The sequence below is a fragment of the Parasteatoda tepidariorum genome, chromosome 4 (assembly GCF_043381705.1).
Source record: "Parasteatoda tepidariorum isolate YZ-2023 chromosome 4, CAS_Ptep_4.0, whole genome shotgun sequence".
Classification (NCBI taxonomy): Eukaryota; Metazoa; Arthropoda; class Arachnida; order Araneae; family Theridiidae; genus Parasteatoda; species Parasteatoda tepidariorum.
This window is the reverse complement of record NC_092207.1, coordinates 64885642-64898584: the sequence shown is the minus strand read 5'-3', so window position 1 is coordinate 64898584 and position 12943 is coordinate 64885642. Positions and strand designations below refer to the sequence as shown.

Sequence of the window (12943 nt, the reverse complement as noted above, 5' to 3'; positions counted from 1 at the left end):
ATATGCGAGAGTTATGTATTACATTTTACTACCATCTTTATTGCCAAGTAATTGCCATTTTTGGCGTTTAAAGCGTTGACGCTAAAGTTTTTCACAATATAGTTTCAGCTAGCAATAGCGGTATCATTCAAAATTAACTCAATTCTTACAAAATTTAAGGAAGGATAAAGGAATCATTCTAAATAAATCTTGGAATGCTTTCACAAAACTAATTGCTGTATGATTTATAACCTTTACTTCCAGATTTGTCTATTCATTGTACTAAATTAAGTTGGCATAATCTGAATCTCACGAACTTGTATATTGAATCAGCCTTTCTATACGTTTTCAACATCCAAACGATTCTTTTAAAAGAGTTGCAGCAAACTTCCAAAAATGTTTACTTGATTGTTTCTGTCTATAGGAAGATACTACTCTTTGAACAAAGTTACATTCGAAGTGTGAGTATAAATGTTTAGATATTAAAATTTAATAGTGATATTGAGTTTTACTAATTATGGGAAATTAGTAAAACATGGGAAACAAACTTTATTTTGTCACTTTGGGCAGCCTGTTTTGATTGCTCTTTGTTAAAAATTTATATAAATCACAGCTTTTCATTAATTTTTATAATATTAGACATAAATTTTAACAGCTTGCATTTCAGGTTTAAATAAACATCTAAGTAAACAGATTATTCTATCCTATAATAAAAATTGTCTTTTGTCAGCCATCAAAAGTGCTTCGAATTTTAAAACGACCTATAAACGTATCTTTTAAGTCAGCGATTTCTATCATAAATGCAAAAATTATAATTGACCTCTATAATAACTTCAATGCAAAATACTCTTTACTAGAATTTCCTGATAACTTCTAAAATTTTTTAAATATTTTAAAAGACAAGATCAAGTTAAATAATCATCTGCATTTACATAGCTATATAGTTTTAAAATAAGCCATACCTACTGCACGCAAAAGCTCTTACTCGTAAGAAGCTGGCCGTATTATATTAATACACTCTATAACAAAAAAATCGACGCACCAAGAACGCACTAAGATGCGAAAAATCAACGCTCGATCAGGCTGGAATGATGCCGACTGGGAACGTATAGTCTTTAGCGACGAATCCCGCTTCCAACTGTGTCCTGACGATCATCGAAGAAGTGTTTGGAGACGCACAGGGCAGAGGGAGGATCCTGCCTTCACTATTGCACTCAACAAGGCATTATGGTCCGGGGTGCCATTTCTTTTGACAGCCGGACCCCTTTGGTCGTCATTAGAGGTACACTTACTGCACAGCGGTACGTCGACGACATCCTAAGACCTGTTTTGCTACCGTTCCTTTTGCAGCGCCCTGGGCTGGTTTTTCAAAGGGACAATGCCAGACCACATACGGCATGTGTTGCTATGAACTGTCTGCAAGCTTGTCAAACTCTTCCTTGGCCTGCCAGATCACCAGATCTCTCTCCCATCGAGCATGTCTGGGATATGATGGGAAGGCGATTGCATCTGGCACGGAATGTTTATGACCTCGTTCGACAATTGGATTGAATTTGGCAGGGAATACCGCAACAGACCATCCGGGAGCTTTATCGGTCTATGCCACGCCGTGTGGCAGCTTGTATCCAGGCTAGAGGCGGGTCAACACCTTATTGAACTTGCTACTGTAACTCTGCAATAAATTATTCAATTGTTCTGAAATTTGAATCATTTACTATTCGGTATATTGTCATCCTATCGAGTTTTCATCAATATTTTAATTTGTTCATAAGTTCTTGCAATTTTATGAGGGTTTTTTTCTCGAAGTTCTTCTCACTTTTGTTTATTTCAAATAATGACTATTTATTTATTCTTTTGGAAAATTTTATTTATTTCTCTCGAAATCATTATTTTATAAGATTACGTTTGAGTTCGTGTCATGATTAACAAAAGAAAAATATTAAATATTACTGAAACTTAGATGTATATTGAAATTTTAAAAACATGAAAATTGTTTTACAAATATCTACGCGTTAGTGCTTTATATTATACTAAAGGACCCACACATACTACGCTAATTCACTGGAGATTTATGATTTAAGTAATTTATAAGTACATCACAGCTCTACTATGTATGCTGATAATCTAAATAAAATGAATTTCTCAAGCAACGCTTACTTCCTGTGAAACGTTTGATTCTTATGTATATTCATGTTGTATTCATCATAATTTTATTTTCTTTCATTTCAATTCTACTAATAAATAACATTCGGAGCAAATAATTCATAACATTTCTTAATTTAGAATATTTTAATTTATAGAGCCTGGAGGCACACAAGTTTTAGGTCATTTTTTGTATTCTAAGCTCATAAATCTATAAAAATATCAAAGAACAAGGTAAAGAAATGGAGAAAATATTTCACATTTATATGTGTTGCGATTTAATTCATACTCGATTGTAAATTTTAGTTAAAACATAGTCTATTCTCATCTTTAAAAAATTTTCAGAGTTAAACTTATTCGAAAAACCAATGATAAAAAAATAATTGCTTCACTCACTCCGTCGAAACAATAGTAATCTTATTTAAACATATAACTGCAAGAAAAAATTCTTACAAATTTGATAATGTATTCAGTTTTATTTACGACATCCTCATGCTTTATCTGATATGAAGAATATCAGATAAAAACGGTTTAAAACATCAAGCAAATTTCCCGAACGGTTTTACCCACACTACAAGTTTTCAATATATAAACAAATAACTTGAAACTCGGTTGTTTTATATTCGCAATTTTTATTGGTGAAGTCCTCCCTTCACCAATAAAAATCGCGAATTTTAGAATGTCTCTCACAATGTATTATTCTTCGAATTAAATCGTATTAAAATCATAGTTTTCTTAAAGTCAATGAGTTATCGTGAAACCTGTTTCGTTTAAAGCGGTGTATACCTAAAAATTAGGATGTTTTGCGCTAGATCAGTGCTGTTTCTCAGGTAAATGTATGCTGATTATGTTAAGTAAAAATATGCATACTGAAAAATTTATGTAACAAAAAGAGCTGATTAACGCTTTATGTGGTAGCAATGCTACTGTGAATGACCGACATTTGTGGTTGCTGATTTCTACCGGTAATGGTTGACAATCACATAGTCGATTTGGCGAATGTCCTAAATATATGCTAGGTGCAGTTAAGTGCCGCTGCCTGGTATACATTTGCACGGTATGGCTTACATCAATGTTTTTCAAGGTCAAGTGTCACTGACGAGTTAACCGGTACTCCGAACCTAATATATCCTCATCAGATATTAACATATCGAATAAATATAATAGTATCAACGAATAAATTAATATCAAATTGGATGGAACAAATATTTCGAACACTCATCAAAGCGACTATGTGATTGTTGACATTTACCAGTGAAAGTCAACATTATCTTGATTTCGGTCATCCGCGGTAACAGCAGTAAAAAGTTATCGGATTTTCGCAAAACTATTGGATGAAAATATCTATAATCAAATAATTATTTTAAAATACTACAGTTTTCACATAACTATTTACTTGGTATTTGTTTTAGGTAAAAATGTGGAAAGAAATATTTGTGCTCGTAGCAATAGTTTCTGTGGTATATTCTGAAAAGTGTGAAAAAGATATCTGTAGCCGCGTTAGATGTCAAAACCCTGTCTGTAAGGATGGAGAAGTAATTAAAGAAAAAGGGGGCTACTGTGGCTGTTGCGATAGTTGCGTACCAAGTAAGTGTATCTCTAAATGTCTAGATACCCACTTTGTACAAAATAATTTTTTACCATTGGTGAAACCTAAGCCGTGATGGCTCGGATGATAAAGCGTTCGCCTTTTAATGAGGTGAACCGGGTTTTAATCCCAGCAATGGCTAGTCGTTACGAATGCCGCACCCGGCTTGTACCGACCACAACGTAAAATATCCTCAGTGGCCGACGAATCACGGGTTAGAGTTCCCTTGCCATCAAGCTAACCGCGGGAGCTTTATTGATCTATGTAGCGCAAATGCGGGTCAATTCCATCAAAAAGTCGTTCAAATTTCTTCCAATACTAGATCCTGAAGTTCTCTTGTCTTCTGGATTGGGATCAAAATTACAGGGCTTCGGAGTTGAATATTAGCAATCGCAAAACCAAAAGAGTAGGGTCAGCTGATCAGCGACTTGCTGTAAAATTAAATACTGATGATATCTAATCGAACAATTCCTTTCATATAAAATTTCAGAATAAACTTCTATAAAAATGTGTCTATCTCTTTTTAAATTAAAAACTTTTTTCCTCATCCTTATTTTATAGTTGTTTCCAGAAACAAATTATGCTACAAAATTTTTCTTTACTCCAGTAAATACTTTAAACAGTTTTGTTTTTACCAATAAAACAGAAAAAGATTGCTTCAGAGCCCTGCCTTCATATTCAAATCGCCTATGCCTTAGCAGATTATCGGCAAAAGGGGAAATTCTAAATGTCCTGCTTCATATCTGTTTGCAGGACCAAAAACAGCAACATTGAAAATACCAGGGTTGTTTTTTTAAGTGAGGGCCGTTTGAAAAGGCAAAACAAGCAAAAGAAATTTTTCACGAAGCAAATTTATTTTCATATTCTACTTACGTTTCTATTTCTTTAAGTACAGTTTGTTTAAGCACTTAGCATATCTTAAAATATTGTCGGAAAAGATTAAAATGAATCAGCGCAAAGTTCGGGCTGTAGAGAGGATTAGTCCAAAACTTCCCAGGGAAAATAGTCCAATAAAGCAGGGATCTGAGCTGTGGAGAAAATCAACGTCATAAAAAATAAAATACTTCGCACTTTTCAGATTAGTCCAAAACTTCCCAGGGAAAATAGTCCAATAAAGCAGGGATCTGGGCTGTGGAGAAAATCAACGTCATAAAAAATAAAATACTTCGCACTTTTCATGAAAAATAAAATAATAAATAAAATAATAAATAAATACCTGTCAAAATGGCAGGGAATTTTGTAACTTCCCAAATCTGCCAGGGAATGTATGCAGCAGGCAGGTTTTTTACCGACTTAAAGCGCATCACTGACCATATCTCGAGCTTGGCCAGACATTTGTTAAATTTGAACATTTTAACGACACAGAATACTTATACAGGCTGCAAATGAGCACACTTGTTACTCAGGAATGCCGGTATCAACGAAATGGCTTTTACTTAATATACAGCCCTCGTATGTTTGTCCCCGTGAAAGCGAAAATTTAGTATTCCTTTATATCCATTAATCGTATACTTGCAAGTGACGTTGTCCTAGGAATATCATGACATTTGAAAGAAACCAGTGAAGTTCACTTCCCACGCGTGACGTCATTAACAGGTATCCAATAAAATCTGATTTAAATCACATGATCAGGTAATTTCACTTCTTCTCGAGTTGCAAGCATCCAATGTCATAACATGACCCAAAGACGAATTTTTTTTCTGTTTTATAAAAGTCTTCAAAAATGTATAGTATTTTTTTTTAAAAAAAGTTTAGATTTACTAGCTTACATGCATACTTAAAAAATATGTTTTCTATTTATTAAGAATAGACTGGAAGGCATTATGAGTTAATTTAAAAAATTGATGACAAAATCATTAATACTTATGAAATGAGAATTTCCTTCTGTGTATTTTAATTTTAGGATGTGTGATATTATTTTATTTTTGTTCACTTAAATAAATGCATGATGAAATGATTTTAATTGCAGAAGAAGATTGCGTCAAGGTATATATCTTTGGACGTCCTACGTATTATTGTTTCAATAAACCAACAACCACGCCCAAGCCGGATTGTATCAAGATAAATATCATGGGATTTCCTACGTGCATTGATTTAAATAAATCGACAACCACACCCAAGCCAGAATATACCAAAAAGAAACGACACAGTCACAAATGCCCTGGTTCTTAACTTGGAAATGTTCGCAGGTGCTGAAACAGGAAATTTGATCATTGCAACTTCAAGAAACGGGATGCATAATATTTCTTTCTGCAATTAAAAATGCGAGGTTATTTTATGCCTTGCTATTCAAAAATATGATTCCATGATTCATTAATGCGTTTAACAAACTTTTCAAAAATGTACTGTACTTTTATGTGAATACATTTTCAAAAATGTATTGTACTTTTATGTGAATGCAAATTTTAAATTTACTTAACTGCATGTTAACTTTCCAAATACATCTCACAACAATAAAGACTATATAAAATGGCATTATATGTTTATTTTTAGTATTGATTGTTAAAACAGAATCGACATCACAGAAGAAACTACATTTAGTGGAAATTAGAAAAGAAAAGTTGGCTTGATGTTCGAAAAAATTTTAGAACAATCGCTATATTATTTATATGGAAACAGACACTTCTCAAGAATTCTCTTTCTTTTCAAGTAAAAGTGGATTTTCTGATTTTCTTGCACTTTTTTTCCCCTTACTCTTTAACATTTAACTTGCGCCTCTAATGTAAATAAATGAAAGGTAGGAAATTTCTGGAATTTACAAAATGAAAAACTTATAGAGAACATAATACCTCACACAGAAATTTCTTAGAATTGTATAGTTCGAAAAATAAAAAATAAAAAAATTTTGTATCTAAATGACTTTTTTTATCGATCGTTATACACAAACTATTATACCCTATATAATACTACAAACAAAGCACACGGGGAAAAAATCTGGTAAAATTACCGAATTGCATGGTAATGACATTTCTAATATAAAAACAATATATAGTTCTGTTAATAAAACCAAACTATATGTTATCTATAAATCATTCATTTGGTATTTTCCAGTTCATATGGTAACGGTTTACCGGATGCTCTGGTTCTCAAAATTACAGTTTTTAATACCAGACATTTCATAAAAAATGCAAATCATAAAAGTAAATTTTTCCGAATAAATGGTTTTTATGCCATGCTTTTAAAAATCATGATGAAATAAGCAAATTTTGCCGAATTCAATAAATGTTATCACATATTATAATATTATATTTTATGGTTAATTTTACTATAATTATTATCGAAGTGTTTTCGTAAAACTTAAAAAACTTTTTATGTATCCCAGAGAGCCAGAAACACGTAATTTTTACCATATTCTGGTAGTTTTGAATATCATTTTACATACCTTTCTCAATATCACACTTTTATCATACATATGTACGTTTAACATCATATTTTAAGTAACTTTAAAATTTAACATAACTTTTAACATACTTTTATCGGTATTTCAGTATCTTACAAACTTTTGGGTATTTTGGGAGTTTCATCTAATTTTAAAGGATAAGAGGAGGAGAGGCTTAAGAGTTAAGGAGGGCTGTTGGCTATCTTTATGACTCAAAGGAATCATCTCAAATATGCAAATAAATTAGAGATAAATTAGAGATAATAAACATACCTTTTTTTTACGAATTTCGATTTTTGTCTAACAAAACAGGGGGGGGGTGGAAAGTAACGGCAATCATATCAACATATGGTTCTTGGGAATGGTAAAAGCTTGAGCCTCTCAATATTAATTTCACTTTTTGGGCGTTTTCAATATCTCAGGAAATTTTTGCCACTAATCGAATAGTTTTGCACAAGACTATATGGCATATGGCAAGAAGCCATATAGTCTCCCATTGAACGGGAGGTAGATATGGACCATGCAATGAATCAAGGGATGGAATTATTTTACTGACTTAGAACTTCAAACACCAATTTCGCATTAAAAAATTCTTATTATTTTAAGAATCTGAATACTTTTTTCTAATTAATTCATTGAACTATTATATGTTATACACTATTAAATACTATAAACTATTATATATTATGACCTATTAAATGCTATAAACTATTAAATACATCGAGCCAGTTTCAGCTTTTTATTTTTAAGCGCAGAAGGTAATAATTCAAAAAGCTCTGAAATTTTGTGGTAAATACATGATAAATGCATAATAGGTAGTATGGCTCCACTAGGAACTGATCATAAGGGTGGGCTGATCCTAAAAGTGAACTAATCATCAGAGTAGAGCACCGAAGTCAAGCATCACAGCCTGCTGTAAGAGTGAGGTTGGGTGGCCACTTTGATCAGTCAACGAAAGGACCGAGGGTGTGCGGTATAGGTTCTCGTAAACTGCTCGACTTTGTGCGCAGGTCGTTGGGCTACCAATGCGGGGAACCATCCCTTCCGCAGAGGATCAAAATTGTGATGGCATGTCTTCGGATCATCTTCAGGGATGTTTCCCAGACCGTCGCCATTGTTCTGCTCCTGTGAGACATAAATAAACAAATATAACAACTTACCTTTTTTACATTATAAGCATGTCTATTAATATAACATACGCATTCTAGCAAACATATCCTTATTTTAATTTCTGTATTTTAGAAATATCTTTTAATTCATAGAAATATCTTTTAGAAATATCTTTTAATATCTTTTAATTCATATTGAAAATAGGAAATCGGTACGAATAACAATATAGTGTTGTACCTTGGACCATTGGATGTTACTCCTTAGAAAACACTCATTTTCATATCTTCTGCTCTTAACTCCCTAGATGATTGAACTAGGATATTTATATTAATATTTTTCATATAGTCTGTATAAACTAAAATAAATCGAGACTAAAAATAATAACAAAAATTATTTTACTGGAATATTTCTGAAATCTGTACATTTTGTTGAGAAATTAAAAAAAAATATTACATATTGTTAGCGGCATAGCCCACAAGGAAAACGTTTTCATACTAACTGAACCTTTTGCACATACCATAGACCGCTCGAAGCACACACTTATTTGACTTTATTAAGCCTAAAAAAATTATTTTATAATTTTTTTAATAATTTTATTTTATATTTTTGTTATTATAATTTCGTGAGAAAATTTCAGACTGGTTTTTTTTTGGTAAAAATAAATTAACATAAATTAATCGCTACTCCATATTATGAAACATTTTCATCAAATATCAAAATTACTACGTCATTGTGAAAAAAACAATCATAATTTTCTATTAATCATGTTAAATAATTTTACCAGCTTAGCTGTGACAAAATATTTAAAACACATCTGGTACGAATGCATTTATAGTTGTTTCAGTAAGCAGAATTCAGTTCACTTTTCATTTGCAGAACTGAAATTAGAAGTTTTTGTAAGTATTTTATATGTCGATATTATTTTAATTGTTGAATAAATCCTTTTGATACAATTGATACAAATTGTTTGAGTAACTACTGTTACATAATATTTTTTTAAAACTACCTTAACGTTTATTTCATATCCAAGTTACAGTTTCACATTAATTTCCGGTTAAAGTTCAATTTGTAATAACGTTTTGCCTAATTTCGATCAATAATATTTGCTACTTAACAAATAGTTTGTTCCTAGCAGAATGTATTTCAACATTTTTATATGTAAATGAGTTGTGCATTTTTTTGTTCAATTTTTAACTTTTTTTTAACTGGAACAAAAACTATGATGAATGTGCAAACTAAACTTTAATGTTTTCATGAAATACCTAAGGAGAGTTTTTAATTCTTAAAAAAAGTATATTGTGAAGGAATAATGCTTCTGAATTATTGTGTCAAAAACTTCATGAATTTTACTGATTTACTGATTTTTGTTTAGAAACACGTGAAAATTCGAATTTGTAAGCCAATCTCCTATTAAAGACAATTATTTGCAATATGATTGTGGCAACAGTAATGAAGTAATTTCATGGAAAACAAATATACAGTATGTTACTCTTCCATGAAACATTGGAGAGTAACATACTATAAAACAGTATGCTACTCTTCTATGATCCAACAAATGAAGTTCAAAAATCAAGTCACGAGGCGACCATGTAATCCTGTTTTAGTTATTTTTCTTACACGTTGGCAGCAAAAAAGTGACAATATATTTGGATAAATTTAAACTCGAATGTGTTTAAACTTGCAATTCTTTTATTTCATTCAAACACAAACCAATTAAAGCCCTGACGATTGAAATATGCAATTTATACATGCAATATTAATTTTGAAACATACATTTTCGACATTTGAGTTTAAAAATATAAACAAGCATAAACCCGTGAAATTTATTGCTCTTTCCGATTCAAAATGTGAAATATTCAACAAATTCGACAATCGACATCGAGTTTAACGGAGGAGGAAGAATGTTATAGTATATGCAGTAAAGCCCAATTAATGTCAGTTGTCAATTTTCAGTCAACTAAATAAATATATAGATATTTATAACGTATTCATATTGTGCTAAATTTTAAATTTTGATACCTACCATATATCAATTGTCTATGGCAAAATTCACATGGCATTGTTTGTATTTTAAATAAGTTTATTTTTATAGATTCATTTTTTTTTAAATAAAAGCAAATAAAATTACGTTTTCTATATTTGGTATGCCTTGAATAAAAAAATTCAAAGTGAAATATTTAATTCATGTAAACAAACTATGTTCTATTTTTTAATTATGCTGATAATTAATTTGCACAGGTTCATTAATGATTTAGAGTGTAATTTATTTTAATAAAAATTTTATGCTAGTGAAGTTCTATAATTGATTCAGGATAGTGATGAATTTTATAAAGAAAGACAGATTAGTTGTGATTTTTACTTTCATTCAACTAGTTTATGTTAGAATGAAAGGCATAAAACTTCATAAAATATTCATAATCATCTATATAAAGATGTTCTATGATTTGTTTCAAATGTTATTTCCTAGTAGCATTGAAATAGAAACTCATTCGTTATGCATATAAATCAAATCAATGTTCCACAAAATGCTTGTTGCATATATGTTTTTTTAAAAAAAATTGCTAACTTACATAAAATGCAAAATTAAAATATGTAAGTGCATCAAAAGGGAGAGAAAAGCGATCACAATTTACAAAGCAATCCGAAAAAAAGTTTCTGGTGAGTGGTGGAGACTAACAAACGCAGAGAGCTGGAGTACAATGTCCCTTAAAAATAGAATTTCGAAAGTACAGATATTATATCTGCTATAGGAAAATAATAATTTCTGGGGATAATTTACATTTCGAGTCTTTACGTAGTCTAGATTGAGTATAGAGTTAAATATATTAAAATATTACTTTTTCTTAAGTTTACCGCTGCTAAGGAATTATAGAAATTTATATAATATGATCTTGAAAAAAATGTAAGTTATCTAAATACTTAACAAAATTTTTCAAACTAGTAATTTACATTTAACTGCTACTGCAACAATCTGCTAGAAACCTCAATTTACATAATTAGCAAAATAATTAGTATTCCGATTTTAAGGTTTAAAGAAATAAATACGCAAAAACATTATTTTTTTTTTAATTTTTAATTCTTTTTCTTTTGTTAATAGAATTTTTTAAAAAGATGACAAATATTTTGGAAAGGTGCAATAAAAAAAACAGCTAAAAAATATTGATAAAAAATTCGAAAAATTCTAAAATTCATACTCATTCATAAAATTTTTATTCGACTCATTCATACTGTTATCTCTTAAAAAGGGAACAAAAGATATAAGAAAATTTGTAAATCAATTGTGTAACAAACTACTGTTAATAATTATAAGCACCCACCTTTATTTATAGTTTACTTAGGATGTAAAAATCGCTACTCTTTTATTTATCTTAATTTCCATAATAATAAAAACCAATCACAATTTTAATATTTTATATTAAACCTCACCCCCTGACGTTGTTCAGGGATCCCTAAATCAGTTTTTATCTTTCACGGACCCCCTGAATGGTACCACGGACCCCTGGGGATTCATATGGACCACTTTGGGAAACGCTGTTCTAGATGCAAAGTTTTGAACAGATTCCGAATCTTCTTGTTTACATTGCGCTAAAGGGTGTAAATTTGTAGCTAATGGTATAATTTTCTGGAACTTTTGGATCAAAAGATTGCTAAATATTTCGAAATTATTTGTGTTAGTAATTTCTCAATCTATTTTTAAATGATTAGCAACTGAATCTTTTAACTTTAATTTAGCTATAAAAAAATTTTCCTGGTCTATCCATTGAATTAAGAGAGCTATTAAATTTAATTGTCCAGAAATTCCATAACAGTTAATTCGTCACTATCACGGCGATGTTCGGGTAATAAATTTATGAAATCTGAGTTATTTTGGAGAATATTATTTTCTCGTACTTCCACACGTTCAGGTGATCGTTAACGTCTTCTACTCATTTTGGCTCAACATATTTTGAATTAAACAACTGCAGAAATTACACTAAAACTGTAGACGCACGTGGCAAGACTCAGATAAAAAAAATTTGGCGTGACAGCTAAGTTAATTTCTATTCCTAATTATTAAATTAAAAAAGAAATAATTATTAATTTTAAACAATCTTAATTACTTTAAAGTAATTAATTATTAATACCTTAAAACCATTCATTCACATAACGAGATTGTTAGGATAGAAAACCATGTGTCGAAATTAAAATTATTTTCAATGTTCCCTAGCATTTTAATTTTTTTTTAAAAATACCGTGTTTTTTTTCATCGGCACAAATGTTTCAAAGATGAATTACATTGCATTGTGATTTATGAAAGATTTAAGAAAGTTCAACATTATCTATATTGTCACTCATGGATCTAAATACTCTTAACGATAATAAACTAACTTAACTTAAATTCATACCAACACAACAAATCTACAATTTAGTTTTAAGTTTAATCTCGATTATATTAGCTGATTACATATTAGAACAGAATACTTAACAAGCAGTTTATTATTGTACAGTACAAAATTGCTACGTACCTCTGTACCACACCTCCCTCAGCGCAACCTTTGTTGTCAGGTTCTCTACATCAACTGCCGCACTAGTTCGAACTGTGTTCTTACTTTCTTGGCAGACTATCCCTTGCGTGTGGTGTAGTCGAATCCTCGCCGTAACAACACTTCTCATATTTCATACCTTGCCTAAAAAAATCCGGCAATGCCGGCGTTTCATACTTTGCCTGGTAACGTATATCCAATCTCCTATTAAAGACAATTATT

At 30.7% G+C, this 12943-nt stretch overlaps 2 long non-coding RNA genes across 2 annotated transcripts; one reads left to right on the top strand and one right to left on the bottom strand.

Moving 5' to 3' along the window:
- Positions 1–284: 284 nt before the first annotated feature.
- LOC107438467 (uncharacterized) lies at positions 285–6184 on the top strand. Its single transcript, XR_011636603.1, has 3 exons — positions 285–440; positions 3534–3708; positions 5679–6184. It is a non-coding gene; the product is annotated as an uncharacterized lncRNA (long non-coding RNA).
- A 1628-nt stretch (positions 6185–7812) lies between these two features.
- On the bottom strand, positions 7813–12869 carry LOC139425373 (uncharacterized). The gene is made up of 2 exons (XR_011636605.1): positions 12704–12869; positions 7813–8213 (listed from the first exon to the last, which is right to left on the bottom strand). It is a non-coding gene; the product is annotated as an uncharacterized lncRNA (long non-coding RNA).
- Between the last annotated feature and the right edge of the window lie 74 nt (positions 12870–12943).